Raw genomic sequence first — 22786 nt, 5'->3', positions numbered from 1 at the left:
ACCGATGGATCGGTGGAGGGAGTGAGACTGTCGACCGCCCTCACAGCCCAACAGACCGACGACTGCCGCCAGCTACTTGGGCAGTTCGCGGATCTCTTCTCCCTGACCCCCGGGGTCACCAGCTGGTGTGTCCACGACGTGGACACCGGAGACAGCCCGCCAGTGAGACATCGGGCCTACCGGGTCCCTGATCGGGTCCGGACCTGCATCCAGACCGAGGTGGCAAAGATGTTAGACCTTGGGGTGATTGAACCCTCCGACAGCCCCTGGGCCAGCCCGGTAGTCCTGGTTCCGAAGGCGACTACCCCGGGTGTTGCCCCCGAGCTGAGATTCTGCGTGGACTACCGAGGCCTCAATGCGGTCACCCGAGCAGACGCTCACCCTATCCCCCGTGCCGACGAACTCATTGACCGCCTTGGGGCCGCCTGCTACCTCAGCACCTTCGACCTGACCAGTGGGTACTGGCAGATTGCCCTCACCGAGGGAGCCAAGGAGCGCTCCGCCTTCTCCACCCCGGATGGGCACTACCGCTTTAGGGTGATGCCGTTCGGAATGAAAAATGCCCCGGCCACCTTCCAGCGGCTGGTGAACAGGGTCCTGGCCGGACTAGGGGGGGTTCAGCGCAGCATACCTTGACAACATAGCGGTCTTCAGCTCCCAATGGACCGAGCACCTCCAGCACCTCCGTCAAGTCCTGCTGGCTCTACGCCGGGCCGGCCTCACCGTCAAAGCTAGCAAATGTCAAATTGGGCACGGCTCCGTAACTTATCTGGGGCACCAGGTGGGGAGTGGGCAGGTCGCCCCCCTCCAGCCGAAGATCGACGCCATCTTGTCCTGGGAACCCCCTACAACCCAAACGGAAGTCCGAGCCTTCCTGGGCCTCACCGGCTACTACCGAAGGTTCATTAAAAACTATGGCAGCATCGCAGGCCCTCTCACAGAACTAACCTCCAAAAAACACCCCAAGAAAATACACTGGACTCCCGCCTGCCAGAAGGCGTTCGACACCCTAAAGGCCGCAATGTGCGCGGCTCCAGTACTCAAAGCACCCGACTACGCCCAGGAGTTTGTGGTCCAGACGGACGCCTCGGAACACGGCATCGGGGCAGTCCTCTCACAATACGACGACAAAGGCATAGATCAGCCCATAGCCTTCATCAGCCGAAGGTTACTGCCCCGGGAACAGCGGTGGAGCACGATTGAACGTGAGACGTTCGCCGTAGTCTGGGCTCTCAAAAAGCTACGGCCCTACCTGTTCGGAACACACTTCCGAGTGCAAACAGATCATCGACCCCTGCGGTGGTTGATGCAGATGCGAGGGGAAAACCCCAAGCTGCTACGCTGGTCTATCTCTCTCCAGGGGATGGATTTCCCTGTGGAACATCGCCCCGGGACTGACCGCCAACGCGGACGGCCTGTCCCGATTCTTCCGCTTCAGCGAGGACAACTCCCAAGTGGATGGGTAGTTCTCCCCGCCTTTCAGCTGGGGGGGGCACGTGTGAGACCGGCCTCGTGGCGTGGGCCCTCCCGACCAGCAAAGTACACTACAACCACGCCAAACCTCGTGGACACGGCCTTCCGGCTTCCGTGGACCAACATCCCGAGGGCCGACCAGATCCCCAACACGCATGCCCGGCCGAGGGAGAACGAAACCCCCCCCCCAAACCAGACCGAGAGGCGCCGACTCTGTCACACCTCTGGACTCTTCCCCGAGGGAGGTTTCGATCGGCCACCAGGCCCCCGGTGAGCGGGCGCCTCTCCGGCTGGGCGTCTGGGGTCCCTCCCGGACACATCTGAATAGATCAAGGGGCTGAGCGACAGGAAACCCCGACACATCGCCCCCCAGGCACGAGACCCCTCTCCGCGAGGACTCCGGACTTCAAAGAGGAGGGGGAGTATAACAAGGGGTGCTGAAGGAACGAGGGCAGAGAAGACCTGGACTGACGAGAGCCTGCGGACCTGGTCGCGGCTCGATCGCTCACCGAACAGAAGGAACGCCCCGAACTCTGAACCAACTGAGCCCTGCTGACGCCGTCGCGGCTCCCCGAATTCTGAACCATCTGAGCCCTGCTGACGCCGTCGCGGCTCCCCGAACGCTGAACCATCTGAGCCCTGCTGACGCCGTCGCGGCTCCTCGAATTCTGAACCATCTGAGCCCTGCTGACGCCGTCGCGGCTCCCCGAACGCTGAACCATCTGAGCCCTGCTGACGACGTCGCGGCTCACTGAACTACGACCCTCCGGTGCCTGCTGAGTGACTCGCGGCCCGCTACTCCAAGAGAATCGGCAGAGATTGCCGAGAGAAGCAACATCCCCTCAGCTCGAGGATTGAGAGCTGTGCGCCGGATATCTCGCAGATAATTCTGCACCTGCCTGCCGGATCATAAAGATCCCTGACAACTACCGATAAAAGCTTATTGCCTTATAACGAACTACTGTGTGGTGTCCCTCTATCCGAAGAGAGAGTAAGCGCAGCGCGTGCGATCCTAGGTGCGAGACCCTTCCAGGAAGGGCCTCCCTGCTCTTGCTCGGCCTAATTCTGGGAAAGGTGGGCCTCAGGGTGGTCAGGAACCCATTCTGCAGCCTCCCCGGGGAACGCCTTCCAACAATAATATAACATCACATCACATAACATCACATCACATCACATAACCACCCTTGACTAAGAGTGAGGAGAGTGTTAGGGAGTTCCCCAGTTTAGCCGAGTCTAGAACTTTGTAAAAGGGAGCACTCACAGAAAACATGCAGCGAGTTACCAAGTAGGACTGAGACTCGAGTCCATGGGGCACGAAAGATACGAGGTCAGAGAGAAGGCACAAACAGGCGACAGGACACATTCCACAAGGTTCTTTAAACCACAGAGTTTCACAATGTAAGCACCAAGCCCTACATTTCACCAGCTCCTACCACCAGCGGCGGTTTGGACTTGTTCAGACATGCCTCAGACCTGTCTCTGGTCTGTGGAGTGATGAGTCAGTGATACACTTCAGACTCTGGGTGGACTGTGTAAGAAGGGCTCACAATGTAAACATTCTATACCGTCCATCACAGATTAAACTGTCAGTCAGTGTATGAGTGTGCGCATCCACATACATATCAAAAAGAATGGGGGAGGCAGACGTTTTTTTTCAAACTAGGTCCGCCCTCCTTTATCGTGTTACAACTGAAACCCGAGGTGTCGGGTAAAAGGACCTAGTCAAAGGGCAAGGGTAGGGCATCTGATCAGTGGGATCAGGAATTGCCTCCAGGAAAGAAAGATTTCTTTCTTGAGTCGCCTCACTCACCAGGGTCTCCCCACGGTGACATGCCTCATCACAGGGGCCATCCCAGCACTCTACGAACTGGGGCGTGCTGCGACTTGCGGAAAATACGTAGGAGCACTTATGTGGAAGCCTATGTGTAGTGCAAACAAATGTGGTGGAGTGGGCTGCAGTGATTAAAAATACCTTGCTAGTGGGCCAAAATACTTTATTATTGCTCCTAGATCGGTATGTCTAAAATGGGGCGATACCTACGGGTGGCTGTGCGCCATATAAATGTAATAAATACGTGTGTGTATAGATGTGTTAGTCTGGGGTGCAAGCACTCTGCATGTGTATGTATGTGTGTGCAGCTGAGTACGTGTGTATGTGAGCCTGTCTTTGAGCGTCTTCAAGTGTACATGTTTGGGTGGGTGTACATGTGTTTAATTGAGTGTATCTGTTTATGTTTGAGGACGCACACATTTATGCCATCAAGCACACGTGCGTATCAGAGCAGGTCAATTTGTACGTGTGCATGTGACAGTGTTTTCAGTACAAGGCCTGGTACTTTTAAGTGTTTGTTCTTTTAAAACCCTTTGTATGGGGCAGCTTGTATCTTAACAAAGATGGCGAGGACCCTGTTTAGCTCGAAGCCCACCGGACAGTGCAGCTGTCTGGTTGCTTAAGACATATTGGGGACATTCTGAAAGCTTCCCTGGGAATGCATTCCATCCATTGTTTACCATTGGGTTTGTAACTCACATATGCTTGCTTTCTATTTACTGGCCTATTCATTTTTTGGATGTCCAGCAGGGAGTGAAGCCTGTTCACCATCGCTACTTGTATTCTTCTGAGTGCTCGCTTTCTTGTCGCCCACTTCTATGGTGCCTTGATGCACCCCTCTTTCTTGCTGCGCACTTGCACAGTACCTTGATGCACCCCTCTTTCTTGCTGCCACTTGCACAGTACATTGGTGCACCCATCTTTCTTGCTGCCACTTGCACAGTACCTTGATGCACCCCTCTTTCTTGTTGCACACTTGCTCTGTACCTTGATGCACCCCTCTTTCTTGCTGCCACTTGCTCAGTACCTTGATGCACCCATCTTTCTTGCTGCCACTTGCTCAGTACCTTGATGCACCCCTCTTTCTTGCTGCCACTTGCTCCGTACCTTGCTGCACCCCTCTTTCTTGCTGCACACTTGCACAGTACCTTGATGCACCCCTCTTTCTTGCTGCCACTTGCTCCGTACATTGGTGCACCCATCTTTCTTGCTGCCACTTGCACAGTACCTTGATGCACCCCTCTTTCTTGCTGCACACTTGCTCAGTACCTTGATGCACCCCTCTTTCTTGCTGCCACTTGCTCAGTACCTTGATGCACCCCTCTTTCTTGCTGCCACTTGCTCCGTACATTGGTGCACCCATCTTTCTTGCTGCCACTTGCACAGTACCTTGGTGCACCCCTCTTTCTTGCTGCGCACTTGCACAGTACCTTGATGCACCCCTCTTTCTTGCTGCCACTTGCTCTGTACCTTGGTGCACCCCTCTTTCTTGCTGCGCACTTGCACAGTACCTTGATGCACCCCTCTTTCTTTCTGCCACTTACTCCGTACATTGATGCACCCCTCTTTCTTGCTGCCACTTGCTCCTTACATTGGTGCACCCATCTTTCTTGCTGCCACTTGCACAGTACCTTGATGCACGCCTCTTTCTTGCTCCCTGTTGCTCAGTACTTCGGTGCACCCCTCTTTCTTGCTGCCACTTGCTCAGTACCTTGATGCACCCCTCTTTCTTGCTGCCACTTGCTCCGTACATTGGTGCACCCATCTTTCTTGCTGTCACTTGCACAGTACCTTGATGCACGCCTCTTTCTTACTCCCTGTTGCTCAGTACTTCGGTGCACCCCTCTTTCTTGCTGCCACTTGCTCAGTACCTTGGTGAACTCCTCTTTCTTGCCGCTACCTGCTCAGTACCTTGATGCATGCTCTATTTCTGCATACTGTGTGCTTTATGCCATTGCACTAGATATTCTAACTTTCGACTATCGACCAATGTTTTCTCAATCTTTGTATTGTCTATCTCTGTATTCACTGGCGCTGCTGCCTACTCTAACACTGGAAATACTAGAACTGCATGGTCTCTCTCTATGCACTGCACATTCCCGCGCGGCATACTCGTGTACTGTATACTTCATCTCTGTAAGCACTGGTGCTGCTGCCTACTCTAACACTGGACATCCTAGAACTGCATGGTCTCTCTCTATGCACTGCACATTCTAGAACTGCATGTTCCCTCTCTATGCACTGCACATTCTAGAACTGCATGTTCCCTCTCTATGCACTGCACATTCCAGCGCGGCATACTTGTGTACGGTATACTTCATCTCTGTAAGCACTGGTGCTGCTGCCTACTCTAACACTGGACATCCTAGATCTGCATGGTCTCTCTCTATGCACTGCACATTCCAGCGCGGCATACTCGTGTACTGTATACTTCATCTCTGTAAGCACTGGTGCTGCTGCCTATTCTAACACTGGATATCCTAGATCTGCATGGTCTCTCTCTATGCACTGCACATTCCAGCGCGGCATACTCGTGTACTGTATACTTCATCTCTGTAAGCACTGGTGCTGCTGCCTATTCTAACACTGGATATCCTAGAACTGCATGGTCTCTCTCTATGCACTGCACATTCCAGCGCGGCATACTCGTGTACTGTATACTTCATCTCTGTAAGCACTGGTGCTGCTGCCTATTCTAACACTGGATATCCTAGAACTGCATGGTCTCTCTCTATGCACTGCACATTCCAGCGCGGCATACTCGTGTACTGTATACTTCATCTCTGTAAGCACTGGTGCTGCTGCCTATTCTAACACTGGATATCCTAGAACTGCATGGTCTCTCTCTATGCACTGCACATTCCAGTGCGGCATACTCGTGTACTGTATACTTAATCTCTGTAAGCACTGGTGCTGCTGCCTACTCTAACACTGGACATTCTAGAACTGCATGTTCCCTCTCTATGCACTGCACATTCTAGAACTGCATGTTCCCTCTCTATGCACTGCACATTCTAGAACTGCATGTTCCCTCTCTATGCACTGCACATGCTAGCACTGCATACTCATGTACTGTATACTTCATCTCCTTAAGCACTGGTGCTGCTGCCTATTCTAACACTGGACATCCTAGAACTGCATGGTCTCTCTCTATGCACTGCACATGCTAGCGCTGCATACTTGTGTACTGTATACTTCATCTCTGTAAGCACTGGTGCTGCTGCCTACTTTAACACTGGACATTCTAGAACTGCATGTTCCCTCTCTATGCACTGCACATTCTAGAACTGCATTTTCCCTCTCTATGCACTGCACATTCTAGAACTGCATGATCTCTCTTTATGCACTGCACATTTCAGCGCAGCATACCTGTGTACTGTATACTCCACCTCTGTAAACACTGGGACTGCCTACTCTAACACGAGGCATTCTAGAACTGCATGGTCTCTCTCTATGCACTGCATTTTCCAAAATGACATACCTGTGTACTGTATACTCTATTTCTGTAAACACTGGGGCTGTCTACTATAACATAGGACATTCTAGAACTGCATGTTCTCTCTCTATGCACTGCACCTGCTGGCACTGATTACTTGTGTACTGTATACTCCATCTCTGTAAACACTGGGACTGCTTACTCTAACACTGGACATTCTAGAAATGCATGTTCTGTCTCTATGCACTGCACATTCCAACGCTGCATACTTGTGTACTGTATACTGTATCTTTGTAAACACTGGGCCTGCCTACTCTAACACTGGACATTCTAGAACTGCATGGTGTCTCTCTACACAGTGCACATTCCAGCACTGCATACATGTGTACTGTATACTCCATTCCTGTAAACACTGGGACAGCCAACTCTAACACTGGACATTCTAGAACTGCATGGTGTCTCTCTATACACTGCACATTCCAGCACTGCATACCTGTGTACTGTATACTCCATCCCTGTAAACACTGGGACTGCCTACTCTAACACTGGACATTCTAGAACTGCATGATGTCTCTCTATACACTGCACATTCCAGCACTGCATACCTGTGTACTGTATACTCCATCTCTGTAAACACTGGGAATGCCCACTCTAACATTGGACATTCTAGGACTGCATATCCCTCTCTATGCACTGCACATTACAGCGCTGCATGCCCATGCACTGTATACTCTATCTCTGTAAACACTGGGGCTGCCCACTCTATAACTAGACATTCAGGGAACTGAATGTTCTCTCTCTATGCACTGCACATCCCAGCGCTGCATAAACATGTCCTGTATACTCTATCTCTGCATTGTCCATGTCTGCACAAATTGGCACATCCTGCTGTATCCTGTATACTCTATTGTAAGCACAGGCACTGCATACCCTAGTAATGTATACTCAATACCTGCATCCTCCATAGCCGTATGCACAGGACCTGCATATACCAACACTGCATACTCAGACACTTTACAGTCTATACCTTCTCTCTCTGCTATTTTATGTTCTGGCATTGTATGTTCCAGCACCGCTGTTGAGCATATCTCTGCATTGTCTATCTATGTACACACTGGAACTGCACACTCAATCTCTGCAGTAGTCTGTTGACCTATGCACTGGAAATGCATATTCCAGCACTACATATTCTGCATTGTGCCCTCTCGCACTGCATATTCCTACGGAACAGACTCTAGCACTGCATTCTTTGTGTATTGTTTATCTCTGTACACACTAGGACTGCTACTCAATGTCTGCAGTTATTGGTTTGCCTATGCACCATACCTGCATATTCCAGCACTGCATATTCTGCAATGCGTACTCTAGCGCCGCATATTTCAACAGAATAGACCCTAGCACTGTATTCTCTGAGTATTGTTTGTCTCTGTACACACTGGGACTGCACACTCAATGTGCACACTCAATGTCTGCAGTAATCTGTTCACATATGCACCATACCTGCATATTCCAGCATTGGATATTCCACATTGTGCACTCTAGCACTGCACAGACCAACAGAACAAACTCTAGCACAGTATTCTATACATATGCACTATCTATCTCTGTATAGACTGGGGCTGCATACTCCAGCAGAGTGATCTATTTATATGCATTTACCATTGCTGTACACACTGGGACTGAGTATTCTAGCACAGTATTCAGGACAAATGTGTTATCTGTCACTGTACACACTGGGACTGTGTGCTCTAGCACAGTATTCAACACGTATGCGATATCTATCACTGTACACACTGGGACTGCTTACTCTCCCGCAGTATTCAACACAAAGGCATTACTTATCGCCATACACACTGGGAATGCATACTCTAGCGCAGTATTCGACACATTTGCATTACCTATCGCCGTACACAATGGTAATGCATACTGTAGCACTGTATCCGATGCGTATGCATTATCTGTCGCTGTACACACAGGGACTGCGTACTCTAGCACAGTATTCACCAGAGCAGGTGGAAGAGCCATCTCCTACGTCGCTGCCAATTCCTTCAACGAGCTCCCAGTCAACATCAGACACTCCCCTACTCTACACACCTTCAGGAAGAGCCTCAAGATCTGGCTTTTCGGCTGACCCCGGAGCTGCATCCCACCCTCCCCTTCCCCCCAGCGCCTTGAGACCCTCACAGGTGAGTAGCACGCTTTGAAATTACCTGATTGATTGATTGAGTATTCGACAAACATGCATTATCTATTGCCGTACACACTGGGACTGCGTACTCTAGCACAATATTCAACACATACGCGTTATCCATCACTGTACACACTGGGACAGTATACTCTAGCACAGCATTCGACAAATATGCATTGCTTATCGTCATACACACTGGGTCTGCATATTCTAGCACAGTATTCAACACATATGCGTTACCTATCGCTGTACACACTGGGAATGTATACTCTAGCGCAGTATTGAACACATATGCTTTATGTGGAGTCCCCCAGGGATCATCTCTTAGCCCTACCATGTTTAATATCTACATGAGCTCCTTAGCTGAATTGGTGTACCTCTGAGGGATCCAAATTGTCACCTATGCAGATGACACACAGCTTGTGGTGTCTCTAAGCCAGAAAGGAAAACGAAAATCGGGTCTTGTATCTTGTTTCGGAAAGATTTCGGACTGGATGGACAAGTCTTTTTTGAAGCTTAATGGTGCAAAAACGGAACTTATGCTGCTTGGGCATAATGTTCCTTCTAGCATTGAAGCTTCTTGGCCTAGCTGTCTAGGCATGCCACCGACCTGTACCAAAGACTAAGATTAAGAGCTTAGGAGTTTGGCTGGACTGCAAGCTTGATTTGAAAGAACAGGCGTGTAAGGTGGCAGCTAGCTGCTATGGACAGATCAGGATGATAAGGAAGATCATTCCTCTTCTTATTTTGATGCTAGACGGGTGTTAGTCCAGACGCTTATACTTTCGTGTATAGACTATGCAAATGCAGTGTACCTTGGTGCCCCTTTGGGCACTTTTAACAGGTTACAAATTGTTCAGAACTGTGCGGCCCGCCTACTTATGAACACTCCCAAACGTAGTTCAGCTAAACCAGCATTGGCCGCCCTGCACTGGCTCCCGGTTCAGGCCAGGATAGGCTTTAAGGCCCTTTGCATTGCTCACTAGGCCATCGCTGGGAAAGGATCACCTTTGATTCAGTCGCTGGTCCAACTCTATGTTCCCAATAGGATGTTGCGATCTGAGCACACATTTTTGCTTAGAGTGCCTATGATCAAGCGAGCTCGCTCCGGAGGTCGTCTATTTTCGTACAACGTTGCTATGCTATGGAATCGCTTGCCTGAGCACCTTCGCTCGGATTCCAATTACTTTAGTTTTAGGAAACAGTTGAAGACCTTCCTTTTCCGCTGAGTTGTGCCTGCTGAATGAGGTGCCATGAGTAAGCGCTGGGATGCCTTTTGGTAGCCATGTGCTATATAAATGTGTATTCATTCATTCATTCATGTATCTCTGTAAACACTGGGACGCATACTCTAGCACAGTATTCAACACATATGCTCTATCTATCTCTGTACACACTGGGACTGCGTACTCTAGCACAGTATTCAACACATGCTTTATGTTTCTCTGTACACACTGGGACGCGTACTCTAGCACAGTATTTGACACATATGCTTTATGAATCTCTGTACACACTGGGACGCGTACTCTAGCACAGTATTCAACACATGCTTTATGTTTCTCTGTACACACTGGGACGCGTACTCTAGCAGAGTATTTGACACATATGCTTTATGTATCTCTGTACACACTGGGACGCGTACTCTAGCACAGTATTCAACGCATGCTTTATGTATCTCTGTACACACTGGGACGCGTACTCTAGCACAGCATTTGACACATATGCTTTATCTATCTCTGTACACACTGGGACGCGTACTCTAGCCCAGTATTCAACACATATGCTTTATCTATCTCTGTACACACTGGGACTGCGTACTCTAGCACAGTATTCAACACATGCTTTATGTTTCTCTGTACACACTGGGACGCGTACTCTAGCACAGTATTTGACACATATGCTTTATGAATCTCTGTACACACTGGGACGCGTACTCTAGCACAGTATTCAACACATGCTTTATGTTTCTCTGTACACACTGGGACGCGTACTCTAGCAGAGTATTTGACACATATGCTTTATGTATCTCTGTACACACTGGGACGCGTACTCTAGCACAGTATTCAACGCATGCTTTATGTATCTCTGTACACACTGGGACGCGTACTCTAGCACAGCATTTGACACATATGCTTTATCTATCGCTGTACACACTGGGACGCGTACTCTAGCCCAGTATTCAACACATATGCTTTATCTATCTCTGTACACACTGGGACGCGTACTCTAGCCCAGTATTCAACACATATGCTTTATCTATCTCTGTACACACTGGGACTGCGTACTCTAGCACAGTATTCAACACACATGCTTTATGTATCTCTGTACACACTGGGACTGCGTACTCTAGCACAGTATTCAACACACATGCTTTATGTATCTCTGTACACACTGGGACGCGTACTCTAGCACAGTATTTGACACATATGCTTTATCTATCTCTGTACACACTGGGACTGCGTACTCTTGCACAGTATTCGACACATATGCGTTACCTATCTCTGTACACACTGGGACTGCGTACTCTAGCACAGTATTCAACAGTTATGTGATATCTATCACTGTACACATTGGGACGGCGTACTCTAGCACAGTTTTTGACACATGCATTATCTATTGCGGTACACACTGGGACTGCGTACTCTTGCACAGTATTCGACGCATATGCATTACCTATCGCTATACACACTGGGAATGCATACTCTAGCACAGTATTCAACACATATGCTTTATGTATCCCTGTACACACTGGGATGCGTACTCTAGCACAGTATTCGACACATATGTGTTACCTATCGTTGTACACACTGGGACAGCGCGCTGTCCAGTACACACAACCGTGGAAAATATGCTAAAAGTCCTGCACAAAACCGTTGTTGTCCAGAAGTTTAGAGAAAAGTGCACTTTGTCAACAAAGGCAGTGAGTTCCTGAGAGCACAGAGTTATTTAAATCCGTGCGTGGGTCTCTTGAACACATCGCACAGCTGATCCTGATGAAAGTGAAAAAAATACTGGCCAACAGGTTTCTTGACCACAGACTGCAAAGCTCTGGAATCAAATATAGAAAAACATCTGATTCAAATGCAAAGCTACTGAGCAAAGAGTAGAGTTAAATACCCAAGAGCACGCAGCTCCGGACAAAGTGTGCACCATTCTCAAAGCCGGTGCACAGAGATGTGAGCACGTTTGCACACTTGAACACTTTTAACAGATCCGGCAGAGTGTGTTTTGATCAAGGTTTGAAAGTTTCTGTACACACTGTGCAAAGTGTTCGTGAACAAAGTGTGCTAAGTCCGAGAACTAAGAAACAAGGGGCACAACGGTCTCCACTCCTCAGAACAAAGGACTGCGGAGTCCCTCACAACAAGCAGGGACTTCGAGGACAAAGTGTAGAACTTCGGCATCAAAGTGAGTAGGGTTCACGAGCAAAGTGTAGTGTTTTGGTGCATTTTGTATCAGAGTGTACATACACTAGCTACAGGTATCGGTGTAATATACAGTAAAGCAAGGCTGTTCCACTACTCATTCCTTAAAGGTCTAAAAGAAAATGCTGAGTTCTAAAAGAAAGTGCAGAGTTCTAAAGGAAAGTACAACTTTCTTTAAGAGAAAGTGCAAAGGTCTAAAAGAAAGGGTAGCGTTCTAAAAGAAAGTGCAGAGTTCTAAAGGAAAGTGCAGAGTTCTAAAATAAAGTTTGGTGTCCTAAAAGAAAGTGCAGAGGTCTAAAAGAAAGGACAGTGTTCTAAAAGAAAGTGCAGAGTTCTAAAGAAATGTGCAGAAATCTAAAAGAAAGTGCAGAGTTCTAAAAGAAAGCGCAGAGTTCTAAAAGAAAGTGCTGAGTTCTACAGGAAAGTGCAGCATTTTAAAAGAAAGTGTAGTTTTCTGAAGGAAAGTGCAGCATTCTAAAAGAAAGTGCAGGAGTCAAAAGAAATTGCAGCGTCATAAAAGAAAGTGCAGAGTTCTAAAATAAAGTTTGGTGTTCTAAAAGAAAGTGCAGAGGTCTAAAAGAAAGGTCAGAGTTCTAAAAGAAAGTGTGGAGTTCTAAAATATAGTTTGGTGTTCTAAAAGAAAGTGCAGAGGTCTAAAAGAAAGGTCAGAGTTCTAAAAGAAAGTGTGGAGTTCTAAAATATAGTTTGGTGTTCTAAAAGAAAGTGCAGAGGTCTAAAAGAAAGGTCAGAGTTCTAAAAGAAAGTGCAGAATTCTAAAAGAAAGTGGAGTGTTGAAAAAGAAACTGCAGCACCCTAAAAGAAAATGCTGAATTCTAAAGGAAAGTGCAGCATTCTGAAAGAAAGTACAGTGTTCTAAAAGAAAGCCCATGAGTTCTTTGAAAAGCTGCCACACGTTCCTTAAAAAAGTGCACAGTGTTCTGGAAAACAACTGCACAGAGCTTTTGAAGAGGGTGCAGCATCCATGAAAAATGTGCACATCGTTACTAGAGAGAGTGCAGAGTACTTGGATATGGCTTATAGAGTTCTTGGAGAAGTAAAGTACGACTACAGAAAAAAATGCATAGACTTCTACAGGTGTACATAGCTCTTATGAAAGTGCAGAGTTATAGGAGAAGTTGAGCACACCTCTTGAAGAAAGTGCAGAGAGTTCTAAAGGTGTGCAGAGTGATTTAAGAAGATACACACAGTCCTTTAAGAAGGTATACAGAGTTTTTAACACAAGGTGTGCAGAATCCTTTAAGAAGGTACATAGAGTTCTGGAAGAAGGTCTACAGAGTGCACAGAGTTCTGGAAGAAGGTATACACAGTGCACAGAGTTCTGGAAGAAGGTATACAGAGTGCACAGAGTTCTGGAAGGAGGCATTCACAGTGCACAGAGTTCTGGAAGAAGGTATACAGAGTGCACAGAGTTCTCGAAGAAGGCATTCATAGTGCACAGAGTTCTGGAAGAAGGTCTACAGAGTGCACAGAGTTCTGGAAGAAGGCATTCATAGTGCACAGAGTTCTGGAAGAAGGTCTACAGAGTGCACAGAGTTCTGGAAGAAGGCATTCATAGTGCACGGAGTTCTGGAAGAAGGTCTACAGAGTGCACAGAGTTCTGGAAGAAGGTCTACAGAGTGCACAGAGTTCTGGAAGAAGGCATTCACAGTGCACAGAGTTCTGGAAGAAGGTCTACAGAGTGCACAGAGTTCTGGAAGAAGGTCTACAGGGTGCACAGAGTTCTGGAAGAAGGTCTACAGAGTGCACAGAGTTCTGGAAGAAGGTCTACAGAGTGCACAGAGTTCTGGAAGCAGGTATGCAGAGGGCACAGAGTTCTGGAAGAAGGTTTGCAGAGTGCACAGAGTTCTGGAAGAAGGTCTACAGAGTGCACAGAGTTCTGGAAGAAGGTATGCAGAGTGCACAGAGTTCTGGAAGAAGGTATGCAGAGTGCACAGAGTTCTGGAAGAAGGTTTGCAGAGTGCAGAGAGTTCTGGAAGAAGGTATACAGAGTGCACAGAGTTCTGGAAGCATGTATGCAGAGGGCACAGAGTTCTGGAAGAAGGTTTGCAGAGTGCACAGAGTTCTGGAAGAAGGTATTCCAAGGGCACAGAGTTCTGGAAGAAGGTCTACAGAGTGCACAGAGTTCTGGAAGAATGTCTACAGAGTGCACAGCGTTCTGGAAGCAGGTATGCAGAGGACACAGAGTTCTGGAAGAAGGTTTGCAGGGTGCACAGAGTTCTGGAAGAAGGTCTACAGAGTGCACAGAGTTCTGGAAGAAGGTATGCAGAGTGCACAGAGTTCTGGAAGAAGGTTTGCAGAGTGCACAGAGTTCTGGAAGAAGGTATATAGAGTGCACAGAGTTCTGGAAGCATGTATGCAGAGGGCACTGAGTTTTGGAAGAAGGTTTGCAGAGTGCACAGATTTCTGGAAGAAGGTATACAGAGTGCACAGAGTTCTGGAAGCAGGTATGCAGAGGGCACAGAGTTCTGGAAGATGGTATGCAGAGGGCACATAGTTCTGGAAGCAGGTATGCAGAGGGCACAGAGTTCTGGAAGAAGGTATGCAGAGGGCACATAGTTCTGGAAGCAGGTATGCAGAGGGCACAGAGTTCTGGAAGAAGGTATTCCGAGGGCACAGAGTTCTGGAAGCAGGTCTGCAGAGGGCACAGAGTTCTGGAAGCAGGTATGCAGAGGGCACAGAGTTCTGGAAGCAGGTATGCAGATGGCACAGAGATCTGTAAGCAGGTATGCAGAGGGCACAGAGTTCTGGAAGCAGGTATGCAGAGGGCAAAGAGTTCTGGAAGAAGGTATGCAGAGGGCACAGAGTTCTGGAAGCAGGTATGCATAGGGCACAGAGTTCTGGAAGCAGGTATGCAGAGGGCACAGAGTTCTGGAAGCAGGTATGCAGAGTGCACAGAGTTCTGGAAGAAGGTATGCAGAGGGCACAGAGTTCTGGAAGAAGGTATGCAGAGGGCACATAGTTCTGGAAGCAGGTATACAGAGGGCACAGAGTTCTGGAAGCAGGTATGCAGAGGGCACAGAGTTCTGGAATCAGGTATGCATAGGGCACAGAGTTCTGGAAGCAGGTATGCAGAGGGCACAGAGTTCTGGAAGCAGGTATGCAGAGGGCACAGAGTTCTGAAAGCAGGTATGCAGATGGTACAGAGTTCTGGAAGCAGGTATGCAGAGGGCACAGAGTTCTGGAAGCAGGTATGCAGAGGGCACAGAGTTCTGGAAGCAGGTATGCAGAGGGCACAGAATTCTCAAAGCAGGTATGCAGAGGGCACAGAGTTCTGGAAGCAGGTATGCAGAGGGCACAGAGTTCTGGAAGCAGGTATGCAGAGGGCACAGAGTTCTGGAAGAAGGCATACACAGTGCACAGAGTTCTGGAGGATGGTATGCAGAGTGCAGAGAGTTCTGGAAGCAGGTATGCAGATGACACAGAGTTCTGGAAGCAGGTATGCAGAGGGCACAGAGTTCTGGAAGCAGGTATGCAGAGAGCACAGAGTTCTGGAAGCAGGTATGCAGAGTTCACAGAGTTCTGGAAGCAGGTATGCAGAGGGCACAGCGTTCTGTAAGCAGGTATGCAGAGGGCACAGAGTTCTGGAAGCAGGTATACAGAGTGCACAGAGTTCTGGAAGCATGTATGCAGAGGGCACAGAGTCCTGGAAGAAGGTTTGCAGAGTGCACAGAGTTCTGGAAGAAGGTATTCCAAGGGCACAGAGTTCTGGAAGAAGGTCTACAGAGTGCACAGAGTTCTGGAAGAATGTCTACAGAGTGCACAGCGTTCTGGAAGCAGGTATGCAGAGGACACAGAGTTCTGGAAGAAGGTTTGCAGAGTGCACAGAGTTCTGGAAGAAGGTCTACAGAGTGCACAGAGTTCTGGAAGAAGGTATGCAGAGTGCACAGAGTTCTGGAAGAAGGTATGCAGAGTGCACAGAGTTCTGGAAGAAGGTTTGCAGAGTGCACAGAGTTCTGGAAGAAGGTATACAGAGTGCACAGAGTTCTGGAAGCATGTATGCAGAGGGCACTGAGTTCTGGAAGAAGGTTTGCAGAGTGCACAGATTTCTGGAAGAAGGTATACAGAGTGCACAGAGTTCTGGAAGCAGGTATGCAGAGGGCACAGAGTTCTGGAAGATGATATGCAGAGGGCACATAGTTCTGGAAGCAGGTATGCAGAGGGCACAGAGTTCTGGAAGAAGGTTTGCAGAGTGCACAGAGTTCTGGAAGAAGGTATTCCAAGGGCACAGAGTTCTGGAAGAAGGTCTACAGAGTGCACAGAGTTCTGGAAGAATGTCTACAGAGTGCACAGCGTTCTGGAAGCAGGTATGCAGAGGACACAGAGTTCTGGAAGAAGGTTTGCAGAGTGCACAGAGTTCTGGAAGAAGGTCTACAGAGTGCACAGAGTTCTGGAAGAAGGTATGCAGAGTGCACAGAGTTCTGGAAGAAGGTATGCAGAGTGCACAGAGTTCTGGAAGAAGGTTTGCAGAGTGCACAGAGTTCTGGAAGAAGGTATACAGAGTGCACAGAGTTCTGGAAGCATGTATGCAGAGGGCACTGAGTTCTGGAAGAAGGTTTGCAGAGTGCACAGATTTCTGGAAGAAGGTATACAGAGTGCACAGAGTTCTGGAAGCAGGTATGCAGAGGGCACAGAGTTCTGGAAGATGATATGCAGAGGGCACATAGTTCTGGAAGCAGGTATGCAGAGGGCACAGAGTTCTGGAAGAAGGTATGCAGAGGGCACATAGTTCTGGAAGCAGGTATGCAGAGGGCACAGAGTTCTGGAAGAAGGTATTCCGAGGGCACAGAGTTCTGGAAGCAGGTCTGCAGAGGGCACAGAGTTCTGGAAGCAGGTATGCAGAGGGCACAGAGTTCTGGAAGCAGGTATGCAGAGGGCAAAGAGTTCTGGAAGAAGGTATGCAGAGGGCACAGAGTTCTGGAAGCAGGTATGCAGAGGGCATAGAGTTCTGGAAGCAGGTATGCAGAGGGCACAGAGTTCTGGAAGCAGGTATGCAGAGTGCACAGAGTTCTGGAAGAAGGTATGCAGAGGGCACAGAGTTCTGGAAGAAGGTATGCAGAGGGCACAGAGTTCTGGAAGCAGGTATGCAGAGGGCACAGAGTTCTGTAAGCAGGTATACAGAGGGCACAGAGTTCTGGAAGCAGGTATGCAGAGGGCACAGAGATCTGGAATCAGGTATGCATAGGGCACAGAGTTCTGGAAGCAGGTATGCAGAGGGCACAGAGTTCTGGAAGCAGGTATGCAGAGGGCACAGAGTTCTGAAAGCAGGTATGCAGATGGTACAGAGTTCTGGAAGCAGGTATGCAGAGGGCAAAGAGTTCTGGAAGCAGGTATGCAGAGGGCACAGAGTTCTGGAAGCAGGTATGCAGAGGGCACATAGTTCTCAAAGCAGGTATGCAGAGGGCACAGAGTTCTGGAAGCAGGTATGCAGAGGGCACAGAGTTCTGGAAGCAGGTATGCAGATGGCATAGATTTCTGAAAGCAGGTATGCAGAGGGCACAGAGTTCTGGAAGAAGGCATACACAGTGCACAGAGTTCTGGAGGATGGTATGCAGAGTGCAGAGAGTTCTGTAAGCAGGTATGCAGATGGCACAGAGATCTGTAAGCAGGTATGCAGAGGGCACAGAGTTCTGGAAGCAGGTATGCAGAGTGCACAGAGTTCTGGAAGCAGGTATGCAGAGGGCACAGAGTTCTGGAAGCAGGTATGCAGAGGGCACAGAGTTCTGGAAGAAGGCATACACAGTGCACAGAGTTCTGGAGGATGGTATGCAGAGTGCAGAGAGTTCTGGAAGCAGGTATGCAGATGACACAGAGTTCTGGAAGCAGGTATGCAGAGGGCACAGAGTTCTGGAAGCAGGTATGCAGAGAGCACAGAGTTCTGGAAGCAGGTATGCAGAGTTCACAGAGTTCTGGAAGCAGGTATGCAGAGGGCACAGCGTTCTGTTAGCAGGTATGCAGAGGGCACAGAGTTCTGGAAGCAGGTATGCAGATGGCACGGAGTTCTGGAAGCAGGTATGCAGAGGGCACAGAGTTCTGAAAGCAGGTATGCAGAGGGCACAGCGTTCTGGAAGCAGGTATGCAGAGGGCACAGAGTTCTGGAAGCAGGTATGCAGATGGCACAGAGTTCTGGAAGCAGGTATGGAGAGGGCACAGAGTTCTGAAAGCAGGTATGCAGATGGTACAGAGTTCTGGAAGCAGGTATGCAGAGGGCACATAGTTCTGGAAGCAGGTATGCAGAGGGCACAGAGTTCTGGAAGAAGGTATTCCGAGGGCACAGAGTTCTGGAAGCAGGTATGCAGAGGGCACAGAGTTCTGGAAGCAGGTATGCACAGGGCACAGAGTTCTGAAAGCAGGTATGCAGATGGTACAGAGTTCTGGAAGCAGGTATGCAGAGGGCACAGAGTTCTGAAAGCAGGTATGCAGAGGGCACAGAGTTCTGGAAGCAGGTATGCAGAGGGCACAGCGTTCTGGAAGCAGGTATGGAGAGGGCACAGAGTTCTGAAAGCAGGTATGCAGATGGTACAGAGTTCTGGAAGCAGGTATGCAGAGGGCACATAGTTCTGGAAGCAGGTATGCACAGGGCACAGAGTTCTGAAAGCAGGTATGCAGATGGTACAGAGTTCTGGAAGCAGGTATGCAGAGGGCACAGAGTTCTGAAAGCAAGTATGCAGAGGGCACAGAGTTCTGGAAGCAGGTATGCAGAGGGCACAGAGTTCTGAAAGCAGGTATGCAGAGGGCACAGAGTTCTGGAAGCAGGTATGCACAGGGCACAGAGTTCTGAAAGCAGGTATGAAGAGGGCACAGAGTTCTGGAAGCAGGTATGCAGATGGCACAGAGTTCTGAAAGCAGGTATGCAGAGGGCACAGAGTTCTGGAAGAAGGCATACACAGTGCATAGAGTTCTGGAGGATGGTATGCAGAGTGCAGAGAGTTCTGTAAGTCAGGGCAGAGTTCTTACTAACATGCAGCACTTCTTGAACTACGCACACAGCGCTGTGCCAGCCCAGCAGTGCTCAGGGTCACCTACCTTCCTCCTTGGCACCTGCTCCAGAGCCCCCACCGCGGGCACAGAGGGCACCGGGGTCCGAGCCTTGCCCTTTCTCTTGAAACCTTTCATCGTGTCTCCACAGGTGGGGTCCTGTTTCTTGGGTTCCTTGTGTATTCCTGTGCGGTTAAAGACTGTTCTGGGTTGTAGACGTGTGTATTGTGTTTTGTCACGCGAGAGTGCCTTGTGGTGGTGCACTGTGCTATGGGCTGTTGCACTGTCGGGTTTTTTCGGATGTTATTTGCTCTTATGGCAGGTTGTGTTGTGTTACAGGAGCGGTTTGTGTAATATGGTGTTCTACTATGTTTTGACGTGTTGCATTGAGTTTGGGATGGTGCGTTGCGTTGTGTTATGGGATGGTGCGTGGCATTGGGTGGTGGGATCAGGTGCTGGATAATGGTATAAGACAGGATTGTGCTTTGCGTGAAAGGGTGGTATGTGTTGTTGTGGAGATGGTGTGTTGCTTTGTCTTGGGGTGATGTGTGGTATTGTGTTACAGAATTATGTGTTGTGCTGTATTATAGAGCGGTTTGTAGTGTTGTTATGAGATGCTCTGTTGTGTCATGGGATGATGTGATGTTATGGGATGGTGTGTTGTGTCTTGGATTGATGTGTGGTAGTGTTATGAGATATTGTGTTGTATCATGTGATAGTGTGGCGTTGGTATGAAATACTATGTTGTATCATGTGATGTATTGTTTTGTTATGAGATGCTGTCCTGTGTCATGGGAATGTGTGGTGTTGTAGTGAGATGTTGTGTTGTATCATGTGGTGTGGTGTGTTGTTTGGAGCGCTGTGTTGTGTGTTGGGATGCTGTGCTGTGTTATGACATAGTGGCGTGTGTTGTTATGAGCCGCTGTGCATTGTCGTGCGATGGTGGGTTGCCTTGCAGCAGGGAGTGTTGTGTCGCAGTGTGTCCTGTGGTGGTATGTGATGTGATGTCCTGTGTGGATAGGGTGCCAGTGGCGCCCAGGTGCCCGCCGCCCTGCTCCCGGAGCCCTCTCAGGTGAGAGTGGCCCAGTGGCCGGCCTCCGGAGGCCCGGGGTGCGGCTGTTGTGTTGTGTGGTGTGGTGTCATGGTTGCAGGAGGGTTGGGGACAGGAAGCAGTCCAGTATTCCTGCAGGTGCGGCCGCCTGGTCTGGGTCTCTGCCAGCACCACCCCCCCCCCCTCTCCCTCCCCCCCCCCCCCCCCCCCCCCCCTCACCCTCCCATTCCAAACCCTCCCGGCTTCGCGTCTGTAATTACTGTGACTACATCAAACACTTCCAGAAACGGTAACACGCCCTCGTCACATCAGCTGTTCAATGAAGCGCCTCTGACCCTGCGACGAGTCCTTGAAGCGCCTCGAAGCGAGTCACTCGTAGTGACCAATTACAAGCAAAGCAGCCTTCCCTCGGTTATACACCCGGCGGTGTTTGGCGGCAAGGCATGCAGCGCTGCTGAATAACCAACACCAAACCGGTCCCCCCAGCTGGGGCAGGTAACCGGCATTAAATGTGCCCCAAGCACGGTGGCAGCAGTGTAACCTGAGAGACAGCTCTGCTACACCATTGCCTTTCACTGTACCCACTCGGGACTGAAAACCCACTGAGCTATCCTAGTTTGGATGCACGTTCTCTGGGGCCGGGGGACACTTCAAAGTGCAGGGATTGAGCGAGGAGGGAAGAGAGGCGGGAACGAGGAGGCACTCAGGGGCCTAGAAAGGGGTTGTCTCCTTGTGTGTGGCAGGAGAAACCCCAGAGGCTAGCAGGACGCCTTGCTTCACAGGGCAGCACACTTTTTAAAGCAACTCGAGGCAACGTTTTAAAAACAGATCCCACTGTCCTCCGCTAATTGGGCTGCTAACACAGAACAGCTGACAGAAGTTCTTTGTAGACCTCCTGGACCCAGCTGCCGAAGATCACGCATCGAGTGAGCAGCTTGCTTAAGATAAACATTCATATGTACAAGAAATGAAAACTTAAAAATGTCACAACCAACTTCACAATTACAACTCCACTAAAAACTCAGAGACTCATGTATGGATTTTTGGCACCGGGCAGCGCAGCGCAGCGCAGGGCAGCGCAGCGTGCCCTACGCCAAAGTGAAAGTGCAGGAATGCCCCGATTACTTACCGGTAATCTTCATTACTCCGAGTCCTAGTCTTCCTCGCCACAGTATTCACATATGAGCCTCAGGCTCCACACAGAACTCCAAGTAAAATTAAAAGAGCAGCGCTCTAGTCTCCCCTCCCTCCTCCAATATGGCCCCCAGTGTCTTCAGCCAATCCCATAAAGGGATACAGATCAAACATCACGACCTGATACACAAAGCCGCAGACATGAAGCCACCACCAGGGCCGGGAGGGAAGGGAAACTATACTGTGGCGAGGAAGACTAGGACTCGGAGTAATGAAGATTACCGGTAAGTAATCGGGGCATTACCTCCTCGTCCAGTCTTCCTCGCCACAGTATTCACATATGAGCCGATACCAAAGCAATCAGCTTCATGTAAGGAAAAGACCACAGCAAATTGCAGTGAAACTATATTTAATATACAGAGGTACAGCAATCAAAGACAACCTCTCAAGGCATCCCCGCAGTCAGAACAGAAGATGCAAACGAAACAGAACCCCCACCCCCAACCTGGAGGCGGTAATGGGACATGAATGTATAAGGTGAAGACCAAGTAGCAGCCCGGCAAACATCCTCCATGGACACCCCTTTGAAGGAGGCCCAAGACACAGCAACAGAGCGGGTGGAACGCCCCTGAACAGGAAGGGAGGTAACTTCAGAAACCGAAGCATACGCCAACAAAATGGCCTCCTTAATCCAGCGACTGATCGTCGAGAGGGAGGGTTTCAGTCCCTGACGTGACAAACCATAATTGACAAACAAGTTGTCCACTTTGCAAAATGAAGACGTGCTTGACAAATATATCAATAAAGCACGACGAACATCTAAGAGGTGCAACAGGGATTCCTCATCAGAGGAAGGATCATAAATGTCCGGAGGAAAAACAGCCGCGCGCATGCCCACATACAGTGCAAACGAGGTCCGAGACAGATCGGAACATCAAGGAACGTGCAACAAAGAATCAGCACAAGAAATGCGTACGGGATTCACCCGCCCCCACAGCACGCACACGTGGCACCAACAGGAGGTAAGAATGATACCGGCAGCCTCGGGCCCCCAGATCAAACGCATCCGGCCGCGCCATGTCCGCTTAGCAGGACGCGCGGCCGGGAAATGAAACAGACCACGAGGGATCGTCAGTGTCACCTTACGACACAGGCAAAAAAACAAAACGAACGCCACTGAAAGTCCGCTAAAGCAGGACCAGAGGCTCAAAGGCAGTAGCAGGAGGCAAAATACAATACATGAAAAATTAAA

At 49.4% G+C, this 22786-nt stretch overlaps 1 protein-coding gene across 3 annotated transcripts in view; it reads right to left on the bottom strand.

Moving 5' to 3' along the window:
• Positions 1-20437, bottom strand: part of LOC146868938 (uncharacterized) — a 161223-nt gene extending 140786 nt beyond the window's left edge. For all 3 annotated transcript variants that reach the window (XM_085614006.1, XM_085614005.1, XM_085614007.1), the window contains exon 1: positions 19398-20437. The gene's annotated coding sequence lies outside the window, so the exon portion shown is untranslated. The remainder of the gene's footprint in view (positions 1-19397) is intronic.
• Positions 20438-22786: the final 2349 nt, after the last annotated feature.

This window comes from Triturus cristatus, chromosome 1_2 (assembly GCF_964204655.1).
Source record: "Triturus cristatus chromosome 1_2, aTriCri1.1, whole genome shotgun sequence".
Lineage (NCBI taxonomy): Eukaryota > Metazoa > Chordata > Amphibia > Caudata > Salamandridae > Triturus > Triturus cristatus.
The sequence above is the reverse complement of the archived record's forward strand: the minus strand, read 5'-3'. Positions and strand labels throughout refer to the sequence as shown.